Source organism: Ambystoma mexicanum, chromosome 10 (assembly GCF_040938575.1).
Source record: "Ambystoma mexicanum isolate Mex_15411 chromosome 10, UKY_AmexF1_1, whole genome shotgun sequence".
Lineage (NCBI taxonomy): Eukaryota > Metazoa > Chordata > Amphibia > Caudata > Ambystomatidae > Ambystoma > Ambystoma mexicanum.
The window spans coordinates 1,176,186,392-1,176,205,103 of NC_090932.1; the positions used below are offsets into that span (position 1 = coordinate 1,176,186,392).

An 18,712-nucleotide genomic window follows, 5' to 3' on the forward strand; every position below is an offset into this window, starting at 1 on the left:
TTAGTCAGTACCATGGGCCAGACACACCAGCCACAGAACCATGGGCCAGGAGTATAGGTCTCCAATCTGCTATCTTTATGTCTCTGAGCAGGATAGAGCATCCAGCAAATCACTCCTCACCATCAAGGGGTATGAGTTCTCACACATGCCCCTCGTCCATTTTTAGTATGTTGGGTCCGCCAACCTACCTTGTTAACAGGTTGGACATAAAGGCATAATATCCAGGAGACACAGATCGCTGCATGGCTACGTACATCAGTGGCACAGCATGCCTCCAAAGATCTTATTTGCACACAAGCATGGGATCCCTGTCTGAGGCAATGCAGCGATCCAGACAATATATGCAGACCTCCGCAAGCAGGCCGCTAGTCCTGTTATGGCTCTGCACTTCACCGCCGTCTCTCCCGTAGAAAGCAGCCACTCCCACGGGGCGCGTTCACACGGACCTCCGAAGTGTGTCGCACCCGGCCCGCTCTACTCACCACATCAGGACTACTCTTACAGTTGGAGAAACGCGGGGGCTCACCACTGCGAAGACCCGCCTCGGGTGTCTGAATGTACAGTAATGGCGAGGGTCACCTTGACAAAAAAATATTTCTTCTCCTGCCGCTCCTATGGTGGCAGGTGTTCCTCATCCAAGACCCCAGAGATGATCTGAGGGTGCCCCACCACGTCACATGTCAGGGGACCCTCAGGTAGTGTATTTGCTGGGCGTAGCCCCCTTCCCACCAGCGCCAGCACCTCTGTTACTTCCACCCAGCCGCTTATCTTGTGTCACCATGGGGCGTAATCCCAATCCGTCGCCAGGTGCAGGCCCTGCGCAGCTCGTCCCAGCCTCTCTACTCACTGCACCACCATTGCAGGTGCCTCCAGCTCAGCCGGGAACCCACGCATGGCCACCAAACCCGTACAAAATATGCCCAACACCACTATACAGCTTCTGAAATAAAGAGTGTGACAATGGCAAGCCAGGGTTTTTCAGGATGCTTTCTGGATTGTCTGGGCGGCCCGGGAGCTCACAGACCTGCAGCCATTTTAACTGGGCTCTCTAGCACCCCTCCCAAAAACATCTTAGTTCACCCTTATTGGAGACCAAACAGGTTCAGTAGTTTTTTGCCGATTTTTGTACACAATACTAGTACTACACGTTATTATGCACAAAGAAATATGCAATGGCATAGAACACATGTACCAAAAAGAAACCAGGGTCAGCTATAGGTCACTTGGCAAGAGGGCAGTTCAGCTATTTTGGAACACATTGGGGGGTATTTATGACCTTGCGGAAGGGCAGGGGATTAAGGATAACCTGGTGTTCTTTGGAAGCTCACTGCTGAGAGAGGTTATGTACACAGAAAAGCACAAGCACCAAGGCCAGATGAATGGAATCGAGGGGTGCCACCCTCCCTGAACTCCTATTCACTATACCAACAAACCAAATGATTTCCATACACCTTCAGATCAAAACTTTACATGCAGGAAAGGTGCTCCTGGAAAAGAGCACTCAGCATATCCCAAAGTACACCGACTACTCATCACAAAGCAGAGATTGCATTCCAGAACTTGGAAATAAGAAGCAAACAGGCTGCTTCAAAGTATGCTTGGAAGACATTGAAGCCAGCAACATGACATCCCATCAAGGCCAGTTGGAAATATCAAACAAAGCCATAATCAAGCAACCTGCAATGGTCTTCGACAGGAAACAATGAACCCTTTGCAATTCCCCAAGACAGAGAAAAAAAGGCCTCGAAAAAATACTTTATCCCGGACCACGAGGACACAGGAAGTGCTCATAAAAAGCTACAGCAATCGTACCTGTGAGAAGCTGTAGGATGGTTGGGCAGTGCGCATACAGCAGGAGGCATGGGGTGCATCAGTACTTGAAGAGTATAACGTGAATATTGGAGACTCGTTAGGATTATGAGGAGTGGCATTTTTTGTGTCCCAGTGAAGAGAAAGGGAAAAATATGCCTATCACAGTTCATCCTCTGGAGGCAATCTTGCCAAACCCTGGGGTACCAGCGATCCACTGGAATGATTTGAGGCAGTACTGGTGCAACTATTTGAGCATCGTGGAGAATGATGGGATGACCCCAGAGAAGAAGAGACTATTGTTGTTGCATGTGATTGGTCTGGAGGCACAAGAGAAGGAGATTCCGCCGATCTCTGAAGATCAAGGTGATGGGGATATGAGAAAACTCTCAAACAGTTGGATAATTACTATGCTCCGAACACTAATATAGAGATTAATTCTTATAACGTCAATGCTCACAAGCAGGAGTGTAATGAGAGTGTGAAAGAGTAGGTGAGTGAGTTGAGAAACTTGGCCATCTCATGTGATTTCACAGCCATGATGGGCACGGATGACCTCATCAAGGATCAGATCATTATTCACACCAATAACCCAGTCGCACAGGAATGGCTGTGGATGTGTGGGAATCCTACGTTGGAGGAGGCAATAGCTATCACTAAAAAAGTGGAACACACCCAACTGTGCTCCAAGACTATCAAGGAGAACAAGAAAGTCCAGGGGGCGAGGGGGTAGATGAAGTGGGCCAAGTAATGTAAAGAGTAAAGAATGGAGTACAGTGAAAAAGGAGGGAGAAGCCACGGGAGAGAGGAAAAAGGCATTAGCTACGACAGAATATGAAAAAGGCAGGTGTTCTAGGTATGGCAAGCTAAGACAGTTTGCAAATGTCAAGTTATGTCCCGCGATTCACCAGAAATGCTTGAGTTGTGGAATGAAAGAGCATTTCACAACTACATGTTGCAGGAAGAAGAAAGTGTTCAATGTGCAGGGGGAGGAGGACAGATCTGAAGAGGAAGACCGTGCGGTGGTTGTACAGAGAGCTGTAGAAGATTATTCCAAGATGAAGTGCCCTAGTTGAAAGATAAAAATGGATGGGCTCCAAGTAAAAGTGATAGTGGATAGTTGTTGGCCCTACTCCAAATTGCCAGAAAGAAGGTGAAACAAACTACGGGATGATGATGATTTGAGAGGGGGAGATCAAGAAATCAAACATCAAGAACCCAGGAGGGTTTGAAGGTTCGAAAATTAATATAATAGGGATGTTCCAAGCAGTAGTTGAATACAAGGGCAGAATGGCAGTGGTGAGTTTGTATGCAGCGAAAAAAGGTGTGGACATTTTAGGATGGCATGATCAGGCAGCCCTTAATTTTTGGTTACTCTAGGTGTGCTAAAAGGGCATGCTGGTGGAAACAGTTACTTTTTCTAACCATTTTTGGTGCTTTTCGTTTTAGCCTTACTGTGTTTACCGCGTTTTGGCTACTAACTGTGGCTAGTGTCCAAACATGGCTGTGCCCCATGGTTTTTCGCTTGTCCTTTGGCCATCTTTAGCCTTCTTCCTTGCCTTTAAGGCCAGGAAAATCCTTATATGGATTTCCAGTGCCCGGGAAAGCAGAGGCTTTTGGTGGGCTACTGGAGGCTATGTGTGTTTGCTGGCAGGATGTGGGCTGGGACTGTCTGGTTCCAATCCACAAAATGGTTTCAGTGTGTCTGAGTGGTATGCATGAGTGTTCCCGCCAGTGGTCCTGATTGGACCACTGCTGGGGTTTGTATGTGGGCTCGTCCTGCTATTGGGAGTTTTGGCTCTTACCTGGCTTTTAGGATAAGAAGATGAACCCTGCACCCATTCTTTATTTATTATTACATTTGTATTGCACACCTAACCCTCAGGCATCTCGACGCCTAGTTTAAGAATATGATTACAGGTTCTGCAAGCTTAAGAAATTGGTTACAGGTTCTGCAAGCTTAGGAAATTGGTTACAGGTTATGCAGATCACAAGTGATGCAAGCTGGGGACTTTGGTACCAGGTTATGCCCGTTAAAAATGTGGTTGCATTAAACAGGTCACATTACTTACAGGGGAGGAGTGTATAACTTGGTGTCCTGTGTAAAGAGCCATGTGTTTAGTTTCTTGCAGAATAATAGTAGGGCAGGATCCATCCTTGGAGCCAATGGCAAGGCATTATCTAGGATACCATCTAGCTGCACAGCTCAGCCACGTGACGAAATGGCTCTCCGATGACCCGTCAGCTGAAGTGGGGCTTCTGCGACATGCAACCACCAAGCTATTCCCCAAGGAAATGCTTTGGAACCCGATGAAACAAACATCTGAAGTTCCCATGATTGTTACCCTGGGCAGGCAGATATGGGTCAGAACTGGCTTCCTTCGACAAATAAAACGTCCCTATAATTCCAACATCCCCATACTGGCGGATGTATGCAAAACTCAGGCAGACCTAGCGACAGCCAGGAAATGGGAGAGATCCGGAATCTACACATGGGGAGACTTGTTTGAAGACGGCATGTTCAGAGAACTTGAATCGCTACAAGCTAATGAAGGCATCTCGAACACCCAATTCCTGTGGTACCACCGCCTCAAGAGGATAGCTAGGGCACAATGGCCTGTCTGGCCAGAGGAACCCCCACAGGACCCCCTCCTCCAGGAAATGTACGACCTAGCAGATGGTTGGAAGCCGGTCTCCCGCTTATACATCAAACTGAACGATAGACCCAATCCAAAAAGCGCAACCCTGAGACAAAAATGGGAAACCGAATTGGGGATCACACTATCTGACAGTGAATGGGAGCGAATATTACTATACCCCAAAGAGGTGTCGAGGAACATTAGATTTAAACAAGTTCAACTAAATGTGCTATACAGAACATACATGACCCCACTAAGAGTTGCTACCTTTAACAATCAAGCATCTCCGAACTGCCCCTGGTGCGGAAATGATTATGCGGACATGATCCACATGTTCTGGACCTGCACCAAAACGGCGAAATTCTGGTCCATGGTAGAAAGCACCTGCACCAAAGCGGGACTCACAAGATATGAATGGAACCCAAAGGAATGCTTACTGGGAGCCCATCCCAGACTGAGCAAATACAAACACCTGGTCACACTAATGGACCTAGCCTGCATCCTCACAAAAAGGTCCAAAGCGATGGCATGGAAATCACCAGGGGGCCCAAGGCATGGACGTTGGCTTAAGGACCTGGAAAAATGGACAGAGGCAGAGACCAGAGCCTGGTAAAATGGAATCAACTCAAGCGATGATAACTCCAACGACACCCTAGAATCATGGAGGGCCCTGTTGCGCGACATCCAATATGCTTCGGATCACAAACCCCCCCCCCCCCCCCCCCCGAGTTCTCACCCCTACCAGAGACTTGCCTGGGGTTTACCCCCAAGAATGGACAACCCAGAAACTCAACCCCCGTGACCTTGGGTACACCGACCCCCCTCCCCCTCACCACAACTAAGAACAATACGTTGAGCTATGAAGACTGTGGAAGTTAATTGGTTGTTCGTTTGTTATGTTACCGTTTGATGGTTGTTATGTACTTATATAAATGCCAATAAAATACTTTAAAAAAAAAAATAAAAAAGAAATCACATTTACTGACTGAAAACAGGCAACCGTGGAGTGCACTGGTCTGGCATGAACTATTGGTGTCTAGGATGAGAACATTTCAAAGTAGGGGTAAAACGGGATCACTCTAGTTTCCCACTTGACTCTTCCGCTGCTAGGTAAAGAGCCACTTGAGGATCCAGGTTAGTTCAAACAATATTCTTCACCCTGAACCAAAATGTCTGGACGCGAGAAACTTGAAAGCAAATCTCACCTTCTGTATTTGAGGGGTGGGAAATATTGGCACGCAAAACGCACCTCCCTCGTCCCTTACAGTTAACCCCACCCTATTCTGAATTCCCTAAGGGGGAATCTTGATTTCTCTCCCGCCCCCCCACATCCCTCAATGAGGGGATCCATGCTAGAGAAAGGATATGGCAAAATGGGTTGTGATGATTCTTTGACTGTTTAAAAGAAACTCCCCAACCACTTGAAAAAATCTGCCTAATGCATCAGTTGGAGAAGTCAATTGCTAAGGGCATTAATGCCATCTGGTCTATAGTGCATACATTTCAGGACTCTTCAATCTACGGTTTATGAAGTCCTTAATCTTCCAGTGAAATCTATTTAAAGAATAACCCTGTTTAACTAATCTTGGTTATGTGAGTTAATTGAATCCAAAAACGAATGAAATTTCTTCATTTTTCGTTGTTTTAGTGTGGGTCCCCCAAAGTCCCTGTTTTTTTTGCGAATACCCCCCAAAAACACTATTCCCACTCCCAACCCCATTTGATCCCAAATTAGTTTTCGTATTCCTTGTAATTATTTTCTATTAGATAAAATCACTGCATACCCTAATCTTCTGTCTATATATCTAGTTTGTTCCTTTTTGTTTCCTTTATAAACTTTGTTTCAACTTTCTTTTTATTTACTCATCGACCCAAGATTGTGTCATAATCCCATACTTGTTTTAGAGCTATCTGAAATATTTTCTAACATAGCTTACTTTACTTGTAACTCTTGGTCCTTCTCTTTGCCTTGCTGTTTCTTTTGCGAACAGTACGAGTCTGCCCTCACTACCCTACTATCTCTATCCACACAGGTCTTTCCAGGTCTAACAATGTATTGACTGACATTTAGTAATCTTATTGAAATTGTTCATCCTCTGTGGTCTGCACTTTTGCTGTGAATAATGGAAGATGTATACAGTACATATTTTTTTTATTTGTTTATTTATTTATTTTAAATGTCCAAAACCAAGTTCTTCTGGCACACAACCTTTATAGACCCTTCAAGAAAAGTGTTCTTAATTGAAAAATGGGATTATTTGTTTCGGGTTAAAATGCCCAGTTGCAGCTATAAAGTCACTCTACACATTCTACATATGCACACCATTTCTGAATCGCCAAGAGGCTATTATCACAAACTTGGCAAGTACCAATTTTTGTCCTATTCTATCTTATTAATGAAACATGCTTTTGTTTACCAAGTGGTCCTGGGAATGGGAACCACGGGGTATGTTTGCTAATTAAAATATACTTTCTGTTAATTTGATAAGCAATTCTGTATAAATATTTGTAATGTGAAGTATCTGCTTGGTGCTGGCTCTTTTCGGTGATAGATTGTTAACCCCACTCTCTCCTAGGTTTCCTGGCAGGATGCAGGCATTTGGAGGTTGGGACAATCACATGCCGGCTATTTCATGCTTGATTTTGAGTTTTTGAGATTTAAATATAAGCTGCAGTCTTCGGAAGCCACCTGTTATCAGGCTCTATGCAACCTTTTTGAGGTATTCTTTTCCGCCTACAAATGCCTCCTTGCATGGCATGCAGTTGGTTCTGCGCTTGGCTAGGAGTATGCTGCTGTCTGCTTCCTTTACAATGAACTAACACTTGAACTGCAGGTCAATGCAGTAGTTAAGAAATGCTTCTCCACTTACACACAATCAAGAGGCTACTTCTCTTCACCTTCCCACATAGCACACTCTCCATCGCTCTCGTCAACAGCATCTTTCTCAGACTATCTTATGAAAAAACTATAACGAATTCAGAACGCATCAGCAAGTCTCCTCAGACTCACCAAGAGAACACTTCGCACCAGCACTGAGAACACTACATTGGCTTCCAGTCCAAAAAAAAAAAATTCTTCAAAACACTAACACAGAGCAATCCAGGGCCAGGGAGCAGAATACATACAGGGAAAAATCTCAATCTACAAACCAAAACTGACATTAAGGTCCAGCAATGACATTCGCCTAGAACCGAAACATGCACAGCATACATTTGGGAAATCTGCATTCTCCTGCATGGGAGTGAAACTTTGGAACAGGCTCCCAAAGGAAATACGAACAGATCACCCAAAATTAACAAAATTGTTAAAAACCAGACTCTTTAACTCGCTAAGGTAAAAGTAAACGCCATCAAAGGAAAAACGCCAATGCAGCTCAATGAAAACATGAGCTCCCCCTACCCGATGGGGCCACCCAAAGAAATAAAGTAATGTACGGCTGCTGAAAACACCATAGAATAATAACCTGACGCATCAACCCAACCTGCAGAAACACTCGGATGGCCACCGACGAACGGTACTAAAAACTTTTTAATACTCTGCATGCCCACCCTCCAAAATGGAACAACCCAGACACATACCGCCGCAACGAAAAACGGAAACTATACTGTACTGACGCTCCACAACACCCAACAGGACAATAAACGAAATGCACATATCACCCATGCACAACCTTGCACCACCAATTAAAATCAAACCAGCACACAGTGACCGGTTTTCCCGAACTGAAGCTACCAATGGCACATTAAATCTCTCCTGCACTTTTCACCCTCAATCCCACTAGCTAACCCCTCCCAACTCCCTTCTGTTTCAGATCTGCCAGAGTGCCTGGAGACCATGAAGATGGCAGTGGTGCGTGGTTTCAATCAGAAAAACGTAACCCATTAATTGGAGCAACGCCTTTAGTTAATCTGAACTTCTGTGCGCATGAATACAGAAAGTACAAACTCATATCTCAAGCAGTCAGATATAGTCCTGCTTGTTATATCAGTACATGGGTTTTTCCAGCCCCTACCGGTCCCATGCCTCTCCCGTTACCCTGCCTGTTCCGGGATGCACAGTTGATTCTTCCTGAGGTCCCCTTTCCACTCAGTTTGCTGTGCGGGTGTCTGTGTCTCGGTGCCTACACCTTGCAGATCTCCTGCCTGGCTCTTTGGCCGACGGTATGAAGGCTGCGTCTTGAGTTCACGTCACCGCCTGCCAGCCTCCTGTTACTGGCAAAGGAGTCCCATTGTTCTCTCAACTCCGGGAATGGACTACTCGGTCTCTCGTCCTGGTTAGCTATGTCTCCCTATTAGGTAGTCCTTTTGGTTTTTATTGTATAGGTGGAACCACACCTCCGGAAGTCAATGCCGCTTTAGTTCCTTCTTGGTATTGCTCTTCATTGTTCTTGTGTCACACCTTGTGCCAGTACTCGGATAACCCATCTTCCTGATGTTGCTCTTCATCTCCGTACTTTCCACGACCATGATATATTCTTCCTTTTATAACCGGTCTACTGTCTAGAAAGAGGTTAGCAGAAGGAGTGTGTGGGGGGGGGGGGGTCTGTTTTCATAAAGGCTATATTCTAGATGGTCGTGCTTCTCCCTAGGGGGCTGGGGAGGGTATCCCTCCCATGAGCTCCTCCTACATAATACCACACCGAGCTGGACTATCTAGTAGCGACCTCACGCCCCTGGCCTCATGGAAAAGGGCTCCCCTTGGGGAGAAGTGACTACTTGTAGTGCATGGTCCCAGTATATATCGGTGAAAAGAAAAACGTTGGTTAAGGTGATCAGATTTAATGCAACAAAAGTCAAAGTCCACCTTAACTATACACCCCATGGTTCGAAATTGAGATTCGATGAGCAGGAGCTAAAACCAGCCCTGAATGTCAGGCATTACCCTGTAGGCAGGAGCTACCGCAGGGGAACCAGGATTTACCAGAGATGCTCCCTTTAACATTTTGTATGAACCATTTTGTTTAAATGTGTACTAAAGATTCGCAAATACTAAAAAGTTAATGTCACATTTACATGTTTAGAAGACTCTAGGAGCCAAAAGTAGCTGTTGGTTTCAAGCTAACCGGGCTCTACTATGCTAGAAGCAGGCACCAAATAGCTCTGCTCAGTTTTGAACCCTGCTGTTGTGCAGCGAACAACCACTAGACCACTTTGGGGCCACTAGATCTCCTCAGTGATGTCATGTATAATGTAACTTTTGATGTCACCATTGTGGTCATACGCTGTGCAACGGGGGCTGTGGGGAGCTCATTGTTATGGTGGACTTGCTAGAAATGCGATTGCTGAATTTCGGGGGTTTTGTTGCATTACATCTTATCACAGACTTCTTTTTTACTGAGTTTCAACATTTTTTTGTTATACTATAGTTTTTTCGGGGCCCACTAGCCATGGCCTTTCACTCTGCCCACTGTATATGTTGGCACTGACATTCCCGCTATTGCTGTACAATTCTTTTCCGATGCTCGCGGTTATCCCCGATAATAGCACCGGCAATGAACTACCCATACCTGTGGTTATCCCCGGTATGCCCACACACCCAAAATCAAAAACTCATCCTTGCAGGCACCCACCAAGTGCCACCCTCCTTTTTTCATGGTGTCTCCTCCCCCACCCCTCCAACTTCTACTCTGCCCTCAGGTGCTTTTTTCCCTTCCTAGCCCTCAGGTAATCCCCTATCAGTCTTTGTGTCATGTGACACACTTTCATTTTTGATCGAGTTAGCCGTGGTTACCTTGCAGGGATGCCTGTGGTATTAACACAAAAATTGTGAACATTTTCTCACTCTGACTCGGTCCCGAGGCCACCCCAACTCCCCAATTTGACATAATGTCCTCTTTACCATTCCCTGCCTCTAGCTTTGGCCCATTTCATCCTTTTCCCTCCTCCAAATAGCATTTGTTTGCACTTTTTTCGTTTTCGCATAAACCCGGTTATCTGGGCACCGCCTTCCCCATCAAATATTAAACTACTGGACAGAATAACCCGGAAATTAAGTCAATGCTTCGTGGACAAGTTTTTTATTTGGGCCAATTCCGTCCAGTAGTTTTTGTGTGGCTTTTGTGCTTTGGCATGCAGAAGTCTGACCTTTTCTCTGTGGGAAAAGAAATGGGCCGAAACGAAAAAAAAGAATTTTTTTTTTTTTGTTTTGTTCCCGGTCTAGAACTTTTGTTTTGGAAAGTTTCATCCAAATCAAGTTATTACAATGCCATTTTCGGTTTTCCTATGGAACCTAGGCAATCCCCTTAACTATTGTGCACCGCTGCTCCACTATAATATATGTACATATAATCAGACTGATTAAAATCTAGTCTCATCTACTGAAGACTTGCAGATATGAGAATCCCTTGCCCTGAAACCTTTTGCTAATTTATTACTTTTGCAAGGCAGGATGTGAACCCTATTGAAAGCGCAAGACCTGCCTTTTGATAATGGCTTTCAGTTTTGGTGGTTGTTTTGTTGGCTGAAACTCTGAACAAGACCAGGGGAATGACTGGATTGTCATTCTCTGCTTTCGCAGGGGACCAGATAAAAAGAGCTGCGTCTTATAGGACAATGCATGCTCCGCACCCTCTGCAAGTGGATCACTTGGTCAACCTCTGGGATTCAAGATTTCTTGATGATGCTTTTACCACCCAGGTTTTCCTCCATGACAATCCATTCTTGTGGGGTTAATGTTGTGGCACAAATAACCCAACTGTTGCATACTCATTTGTCCACAATGACAGGGTGGATAGCAACGGTTTGCTTGAGGAATTAATGCCCGTATCTATGGGTCCTTTCACATTGCTATATTTGGGGCCTGAAGAATAATCTTCTAAACCAGCGATTTGCAACTTTTGCCTCTTCAGATTTTGTTGTGACTACAACTACTATCTGGCCTACTCGGTAGTCCATGGCGAGGTTTCATGGGAGTCGGTCTAAAACATCTGGGGAGCTGCAGGTCACAGGCTCCTGTTCTAGGTGTTCCTTTTCTTGGTCTTGCCGTTTTTTGGCCCAGTAATGGAGTGCTTGATGCACATCTCACCTGTTTCACTGTTTCACAGTCTTGTGGCCAATGCTGGATTTGACTTTTATGGACTTCATTCATTCACGGTGCGTCACTCTTTCTCAACTTTCATGCTGGACTTCCTTTGCATCTTGTACTCATGGTGGCCATGAATCATGCTGTTCCCATCTTCATCTTGTATCCTGGCTTGCAACATTGTGTTACTACGGACTTCTGCAATTGTATTCTCTCTCCACTCTTGCTTCTCCACTCTTTTTGGCTGCTTACTCTCTGTTCTCTCCTCCTTTCCCTTCTCCCTTTTCTTATCTCCTCCCCTTACTTTCTTCTATGCACTTACTCTATCAGAATTGTCCCTGGACCTAATATGATAGCAACCTCGTCTGTTTCCTCCACCCTCCCATTACGTTTTTTTTCCTCCCCACCACCCCTCCAGCACTATCTGAAATGTCATCAGGCCTAGTATGATAGTCGCTTGTTTTGTCCCCCCCCCCTCACCTTTTGTTTTTCTCCGGCTCTACCAGAAATGTCGTCAGGCCTAGTACGGTAGTCGCCTGTCTGTTTCCATTTCCTTCCCACTCTTCTCCTCCCTTCCTTATCTATGTCTTAGCTCTTGCACTATCTGAAATGTCGTCAGGCCAAGAACAATAGTTAATTTCACATCCTTACTGTTCATGGCCTGTAAGAATATGGTTGTATTTTCCCTTGTTCCCTCCCTTGAAGCGCTTTGAAACACATTGTGTATAGGCGCTATATAAATAAACTATCATATCATATCATGCACCACCTGGCACTACAGACCAACTACTAGGAGTCTATCTACTCCTAAAAGACACCAACATGTGCGGTCACCTACAACGCACATAGCTATGATATGGGCCACTTGCCCAAAACTCCCATGCACAACTGCATTGAACTGACCTCCAAACAACAAAACGGGCCCCATGCCCTGGTGTCTACACAACTACCCTAAACGGGCCCACATGCCCTGGTGTCTACACAACTACCCTACTCAAAGGGTTAACCTCAAATGAAACATTCCTACTACAAGTGTCCAACCTCCACAAAATATGAGGTTACTACGAAGGTTTTCCAATATTTAGGCAAACACACCCGGCCGGCATGTGGAAGCCACCCCACCAAAAAATATACATGCAACTCCAACACATGTAAAACTCCACTACAACGCGCTACCACTCACACATACACAACTGCTACACAAACATGCTACCTCATGTGCACACCGACAAGTAATTTACGCTCACAACTGCTACACATTGTGCTCACAAACGCAACTCCAAACTCACTGTCCACACAACACATACTCACTACATACAAATGTGCATTTGAAAGTTTACATTTTCTACATTAGGATGTGTTGCACCACCAGCCATGGTGGTGATCAGTCACCATGCTGGGGGCGCAAGTAAAAATCACTATAAAATCATTGAGGCTCTCCCCACATTTAAATTATCCCAGCATAATTGCATAATTTCTAATACAGTACTCTGTGGACATCTCAATTTTAAAACACAACTTCATATTTATACTCCTTGAAGAATAACTTTTCGTTAATTCTCATTTTTTTAAATTTATTTTTTTAATTCTCACCACATTAAAACATCCCTGCAAAATGGCGTGACCTTAACTGCAAAACTCTGTGGACATCTAAATGATTATGCTTCCTGAGGAATAAACATTTCATAATTTAAGAACTCTACACATATTTAAGAACTGCACATGTTTCCCATTCTCGTCGGCAAAATGTTATATCTGGGCCAGTGATGACATGGCGCAGGAACCAGGCTGACCCAGGTAAGTACCAACAGAAAGATGCTTTATTATTCTTAGTTGCATAGATGCAGATCATAAGAGGGTAGGAGAGAAGGTCACAAGCATCTGTCCTGGTTCCCTGCCATACTCCCATTCCCAACCGTCACTCCCCAGGAATCCCCACTTCACCATTCTATGAGGCCCTGCATTCACTTAGACAGTCCCACTAAACATACATGGATACAACAGAAGGACCCAAGTCCAAACATATCTACCCTTAGACTATTAATAGCCGGTACTTACCTGCACCAGATGGGTATAGTTAGGACCACTTTCTCTAGCTGCAATATTTACTCTGACACGTTAAAAACATCATCTACTTTAGGAGTAGTATTATGCAAACATTCTACCAACATTCATGTATGCTTGCAATTTGGTTTTTAATACCACCTTTGCAGGATATCCGTTTAAACAATACCTGCGTCGCCGGGGACTAAGCAAGAATAAATCGAATTCGGCTGATGGCACATTTTTTGCCACCCCGGAGACTAAGGATGAATAATCCGAATTCGGCTTTAGGTATAAACAAACAATATGTTAATATATATATTTTTTTTAACATCAACAAAAAAGCTTTATTACATAAAGGTCTCTCACAACTCCATATTTATCCTGATTGGACTTGTATGCAGGCAAATGTACTCATTTTCACGCAGCATAAGCGTATATTCTCCCTTAACCACATTAGCAGAGCACTTGGTATCCAGTTACTCATAACAACACAAAAATTAGAGCATCTATATAAATGCGCACCACTGACATTACAATGCCCGCAGCATTGCTGCATCAAACTACAGCACGTGATCTTACACATAACGGAAAGTGACATCACACGCATGCATGTGACATCACAGGTTACTATATAAACAATGGGCAATATGGCGTACGCAGACCCATGAAACACGGGAATGCCGCGGCCGAACACAGTCCCCTGCACATAATTTAAGGTAAGGGAGACGGGGTGATTTGCATGCATTCCAGCAGAGATTATCATATCACTGTAGTTCAGAGATGAATAGCACCTCTACACTTAACATCTGTAGACATAGAAGGGTTAACCCTCCATGACTTCTTAGGGATGCACTAAACAGTTAGCCACGAGAGGATTGCCCGCCACCTGCCCTCTTCCGTTAATAACTGTTATTAGACCAGTCCTAATGCATGCTTATTACATAGATGCATGAATCGATCTACAAACATATCAAGCACCTTAAGAAAATATAACAAACTTTTACAGAATAACAAGATATTTTGGTACATTCATATAATCTCTATGTGTGCACCTCTATTAGGGAGTCTTACAATCAGGCTTATACTCACAATTGGTTTAAATAACAAATAATCGGTAACATTGTCCACATAATATATGTCCAGAAGTGACAGGACTGGTCTTTGAACGTGATTACATATCTGGGAGAGAAGAGACGGAATGTATGTGCTTAACTTCCCAATTTAGGTAAGATACATTTAATACAATACAATACAAATGGTCTTCTACTTAGTCCACATGGACCCACTTTGCTAACCCACACATTATATTGTTTTACCCCATCACATCTCTCAACACCACTACTGTAACGTCGTTGCCATGGTATGTTTCTTCACATGTTTTCAGTTTTTTTTGTCATTGCTATTTGTCGTTATTATCTGATTTGTCAAATTATTGGACTTAATCATTCATTGTATATACTTACCTGACATTATTGATTGTTCCTACCTTGGGGACCACTTGTGATGCTCTATTACTGGACAAAATATAATTTTGTAGCATATCTTTATCGTTAGAGCCTTGAGAAAGACCGTCCTGGTCAAAACACTTGTCGGCTAGGCTTCATATGGCATTTATAACATGCCTGTACACAAGTGTTTCTAGGCGCGACAAGACAAGGGAAGGGAAACAAGGGAGGACAAAATAACGATCTTACTAGACCTTGTGTCATTCAGATTGCGCAAGTGCAGGGAAGAGAGAAGGGGGAAGTGCCAGTGGGAGGGGAAGGGGGAAGTACATTTAACTCACAAGTGCAGCAAGCAGGTGGCTCATAAATACAGAGAGAAGGGGCTATAGGGTTGCAAATACAGACCCTTAAGTGCTGGGAGCCCGAAGGCAGTGCAACGGCAACTGGACATTCAGGAGCCTGGGCCCGAGTCCAGAGGGTTACCAGTGCGCGGAGTAGTCAGGCACATCAGCAGGGGAGAGGAAGTGAGAAAGCGGAACCGAAAAGGAAGGTCTTGAGTTGCTTCCAGTACCGGAGGTGGCTCTGCACAAGTTTGAGAGAGGCAGTAAGGCTGTTCCAGAGGGAGGCCCCACCCGAGGAGATAGATCTGCCCAAAAACTCTCTGCTTGGAGAGGACTCTGACCCTCGGAGAGTTGGACTCAATTGTATGGATTAAAGCAAGAACAATAAAGATGTCTGCACGCTAATATTCAGCACAGTCAGCAATTGGATAATATAATTAGCAATGTTAAATGCTCAAGATAACAGGCTTAGGATATACCTGGGCCGGCAAACATAGCTATGAGTCTTTTGAAGGCTATGCAAACTTGTAACAAAGGCAAATCGGAAGAACTGCCAACGAAGCCCCACTAAATCAAAAAAACGGAGTCTGTGATCCTTTGCAGCAGGAAACACTGGAACATGTATTAGTTCTATACATACATCGAAAAGGGAACACTCCGACATCCCCTACAACTACACGGTGCTCCAGACCATTAGGACAAAAGCAGATCACATAACCTCTGAAATTATCAGATTACACCAAAAGGAACATTTTCCTTCCATATAATTTAATGCTAAATGATTGTACCATCTCATAAATTTGAGTCACAGTTATTCCAAGATAAGGAGATTATCTAATCATGTTAACTCAATGCGTTTCAAGTTCCCATATTATTATTTTTCGTACGAGAATTGCATGTATGTTTTAGCTACTCTGCAAGCGGAAACCCCTACAACTGAAGACAGAGCTAGCCAAAGCATCTGATCTACTTAACTTTAGAAAGCAAGTTGCAATTTAGTTTTTAGCTACTCTCCAAGCGGAAACCCCTACAACTGAAGACAGAGCTTGCCAAAGCATCCGATCTACTTAACTTTAGAAAGCAAGTTGCAATTTAGTTTTTTGCAGACACTGTGATAATTGCTCCCATCATTTTCAGAAACGAGAGATTAAAGTGTTCTAGATGTTCCAGGTCGTGGAAACCCTTCATTTGCATGCTGCATGTGACAAAGTGAAATTGCGCAGTAAGGAATGTACATGGAGTCATTGTTTTACCAAATTGCGTAGTAAGTGATGTACATGGACAGGCTCGGACTTGCGTACAGTGTAATAGGCACATGGCCGAGCCAAAAACACAAAATGCTGGTGTGGACCCGTTTTTTGGTGAAAGGGGGCCACTTTGCTAGCCAATGTGGACCAGTTTGATGAGTTACTTCAATATGCGGCTAGTAGTTTTGACCAGTGTTGCTGAATAAATATTCTTTAAAATGCACAATTTGCATTACATTTTATTTTTTTAAAAAACTCCCCCTTGGGTACTATTCAAACAGTGTCACAAAAGGAATGAATAGTCATTTTGAACTGTGGGCCACTTTTTCATTGTTGCCCGAGATAATGTTATGGACAGTCTGACACTGTACATGGATACCACATTTTTTCAATGAATGGAAAATAACAAAATATACACTCTGCCGAACCCCAGAGTACTTTACTGATTACCTATCAACCAGTTTAAGCCAACACGTTTTACGTAAATTCTTCACTTCCTCAGGGCTCTAAAATGTAGCTGTCCCTTTTCCTTTTACAGCGAGTATGAATATATGAAGCCGGTTGAGAAGCGTAGTGTGAAATGATAGTATTCTTAATCTATCACAATAGCAAGACCCTGCAATTCTGGTATCAGACGGAGCCTAGCTTAGAACACGGGTAGCAGCATGACTTCTTACGGTAGCTAGAAGGACAGGATAACGTGTGGAACCAGAGTTTCCCTTTGGAAAAGTGGTCTGCCCACCCCAATTTATGATATTAACCCTAACAAACTGCCCTCCACCACCCCCACCCCATCACTCCCCTTCTGTTCCATGTTCATCTTATTCTGGCTACCCATTTCGTTCGTATAAAATGTTGATAGCTATTTTCTATCATCATATCTCCATCTTTGTACTTGTATGTAAATATGGTGCATAGGCCTAGGTGTGAAAACATTTCAATTACATTAACATGGAACGGAAACTATTGCTAAGAGCCTTAAGGGTTTGTGATATATGCTCTCTCCTCCCTGGGAACACCCAAAGGCCTCCCTCCCCAGGAGGAGTGTTTCTAATACATGGTATATTACGCATAATGCATCGCATCCACGGGAAAAAAAATATTACAATGACAGGTAGCATGAAGACAAACCTAACCAACGGATTTGAGAAAGTAACCGAACACAAAACATTGCATGTTGTCAGACTCTGCCTGTGCTCAGAAACACAGAAGTGCCAATAACGTAATATCGATCGTCGAAGTGTTCCGGTGTTGTATGATATTCTGCATACCGGTGGTAGAATAAGCCGCCTTTAAGGATGCGCTGACTCCCATTCCAAACGACTGCCCCATCTCCCTCCGTCCGCTCTGGCCATAACTTTAGCATTCTCCCCTTTCCCATACTCATCAGCCTTCATTTGGAGGGTGTCAAGCTGCGGGGACACCTTATCACCATCACAATGAAACAAATGACTCCCACACATATCAATGGGAACACCTTCGTTCCAGCAGCCATCCATCACCCCAAACCCTAAAAAAAAGTGCTAATCTGAAAGGACGTCCAACGCATCACCCTCCAAAGTGCTTTGACATCACCCCCAAAGAGAGTCCCTTCTAGCTGTCCCCTTTCCCGATCACGTTCTGTCCTCATCCCTCCTCTATCTGCCCCTCTGTAGCTGCTCGCTTCCCTTCTTCCCTAAGAATGCCCCGCCTGTGCTACTCCATCTCAATGTTTTCAGCGGGTCTCCGATTCTTCTCGGGGGTCCCCACAGATCACCCCGAAACATTTTATTGATGAAACACAACTTATTTTACTTACAGTTTGCCCGATCTGTTCTTGCTGCTAATCTCGGCTCACTGTCACCTAGCAACCAGCACACGCCGGAAGTCCCGGCCACGGCATGCCGGGAAATACAAACTGCCTCGTTTCAAGAGGTTTCTTGTCAGTTGCATGGATAAGGCGAAGCACAGCGGGCGAAAGGCGGGGCCAATAAGAGCGCGTAGAACGGGGCCCTTTAGCGCCTATTGCGGCTTTTGGCTTGAGACTAGATTCGGTAGAGGTACGCGGTGTTCTAATAAAAACTGGACAGTCCTGTTGTAGTAGGCGGTCTGCTTGCAGGCGCCATGCTGTATGTGTAAAAAGCTTTGGCGTAATTTCGGCTTGTCTGCAATTGAGCTAATTGAT

At 44.4% G+C, this 18,712-nt stretch overlaps 1 protein-coding gene across 1 annotated transcript in view; it reads right to left on the reverse strand.

The window, feature by feature from the left end:
- LOC138492142 (trichohyalin-like) overlaps positions 1-18,423 on the reverse strand; it is a 782,601-nt gene extending 764,178 nt beyond the window's left edge. Inside the window, exon 1 of the mRNA XM_069619133.1 lies at positions 18,347-18,423. The gene's annotated coding sequence lies outside the window, so the exon portion shown is untranslated. The remainder of the gene's footprint in view (positions 1-18,346) is intronic.
- Positions 18,424-18,712: the final 289 nt, after the last annotated feature.